Source organism: Panthera uncia (assembly GCF_023721935.1).
Source record: "Panthera uncia isolate 11264 chromosome A1 unlocalized genomic scaffold, Puncia_PCG_1.0 HiC_scaffold_17, whole genome shotgun sequence".
Classification (NCBI taxonomy): domain Eukaryota; kingdom Metazoa; phylum Chordata; class Mammalia; order Carnivora; family Felidae; genus Panthera; species Panthera uncia.
In genome coordinates this window covers 90449529-90451765 of record NW_026057577.1, presented here as the reverse complement: position 1 = coordinate 90451765, position 2237 = coordinate 90449529, and the positions used below count along the sequence as shown (strand labels likewise).

The following is a 2237-nucleotide window of genomic DNA, read 5'->3' as shown; positions in this document are numbered from 1 at the left end:
CCCCCCCCCCCCCCCCCCCCCCCCCCCCCGATGTTTCGGTGGCGCTGATCTAACTTGTCCTGCAGAACTGGGGAAATGACAACGTCAGTACGTCTAGCCTTATCTCCCAGGCTGCCACTCTGTCAGAGGAAATGAGGTTTGCTTGGCACATCTACTCTTTATGATGTCATTTTGGCTGTGATCTGCATGTCCTGCTCCCCTAGGTGTTTGTCTTTTGATCGCCTAATGAATACCTGCCAACGTAGAGATGAAGAGAGCACACATTTTGGAGGAGTTTTTTTCAAGAATTTTTTTTTTTTTTTAAAGCATGTTAGCTGTCCATCTCTTTGCTGTGGACTTGGAAACCACGGTAAAGGGTTTAGAGCTCTGCCTTTGAAATGCTAAGACTTCGGCTCAAGTCTTCAGTTGGCCCTTTCAAAAGCTGTGTGACCTTGGAGGGGACACTGTGCGTCTCGGAGCCACAGCTCTTTTCCTGCTAACTTCAGAAAGTTCTTTGGAGGGGCAAATATAATAACAGAAGACTACGCTCTCAGAAATCCACACAGTCCTTAGATGGCATGATGTCAAGGCAGAAAGGCCCAGCAAGAGGCCTCTGGGCTCAGAGGTCAGGCAGACTCTGGGCTTGGGTCCTGGCTCCCTTCTTTTCCCAGTGTATGCCATTGAGCAAGTGATCTGAGCCTCAGATCGCTTCTGTGATAAATAGGATATTGCATCTAAAGCACTCAGCCCACTGCTGGCCAGCGTGAGGACCCCCAAAATGAGAGCTGTCAATATTTTTAATAATACAGGAAAGGTGATAACAGTAATTAACATTTGTCCCCTTTCAGACTTGCAGTGAGTATAAGCAAGATAAAGACTTTGGAAGTGCAGGGTGAAATGGGCAGTGTGATGGGAGTGATTTACTATTATTTGTTTTTACTATTTCAAGATGCAGCATCGGCAGAGTGTTCTTGGCATCACCACACTCTTGGCAAGTGCTTCGCGTTTCATCTAGAACTCAGAGACCGTTCTAGTTACACAGAAGGCTGAGAACAAGACGGCCTCCAGCCCAGAGAGGTCTGGGCTGACTGCCGGGGGCTGACTTCCCCAGGACTCATCCCCAGCCCCTCGAACTGCACCCCTTCTGGAAGATTGCCTCACTCCAGCCTCTACATCCCCCTTGCTTTGGAAGATGCTCTTCCTTCCCCCTGGAATATTCCTCATCACCGTTCTATGCCCTAGATCACCTGGGCTGGGATCCAGGTGCCTCTGCCTGAGCTAAGTCCCTGCTCTGTGCCCCCAGGGCACCGTGGATTCGCCCAACCATGCATGACATCCAGGACACTGGAATGCCCTGCTCTCTGTCTGGCTGCCTCCCGGCCGGTACCCTCCAGGAGGGCAGGGACAGGGACCACGAAACCCTCAGTGGATGTTTGCAGAGTGGACACATGGAGATTGGCTGGCTCCTCTCATTTTCTGCCCCTACCTCCCTCAGAGGCAATACCTTCAGATGGCAATATATTCATTTCATCTGGACCCACTTCTGACAGCCATTTTGTTCAGTAACAGAGATGCTGGAATGATGTGCCTGTTGATTTTTTTGGGGGGTTTGGGTTTGCTTTCGAAACCAATGGGTTTGCTTTTGAAACTGATGGGTTTATTTCCTCTGGACTGCTTGTCTCAAATAATGGTGCCACGCAGACCAGAGGACGAAAGATTCCCAAGTGTTTGACCTGCTTCAGCCTATGTTTTGGGGCTAACATGTGGGTTTTCTGCAGTGACCGTGGAGCTCTTGCCAGAGCTGGGCTCCCAGGACAGATGTTGGAATGCTCTGCAATTTCAGATGAGTCTTTTCATGGTCAGGTGGGCATCATTCAAGGAGAGATGTATAGTCTATCTGCCTGATGAGGTGTGAGCCTCACAGTGCGAGCCTTTCTCTCACCTAATAACCACCTGGCACACCCAGTTGGCATTCTGGCACTTGGGCCACCTCATGGTGCAGAGCAGGGGTCACCAAATGACACCCCTCAAGCCAAATCTAGCCCACAACCTGTTTTTGTAAATAAAGTTTTATCGGAACACAGCCATGCCCATTCATTTACCATTCAAGGTCTATGGCTGCTTTCAAACTACAAGGGCAGAATTGAGTAATTACAACAGAGACCGTAAGGCTTGCAAGGACTAAAAAATTTTCTGTCTGGACCTTTATCGGAACACCAGATTAAAGAAGAATCTGGTTGAGCTAAATCAGTAACCCT

At 49.3% G+C, this 2237-nt stretch overlaps 1 long non-coding RNA gene across 1 annotated transcript; it reads left to right on the top strand.

The window, feature by feature from the left end:
• The first annotated feature begins 212 nt into the window (after window positions 1–212).
• LOC125934406 (uncharacterized) lies at window positions 213–1559 on the top strand. Its single transcript, XR_007461371.1, has 2 exons — window positions 213–349; window positions 929–1559. It is a non-coding gene; the product is annotated as an uncharacterized LOC125934406 (long non-coding RNA).
• Window positions 1560–2237: the final 678 nt, after the last annotated feature.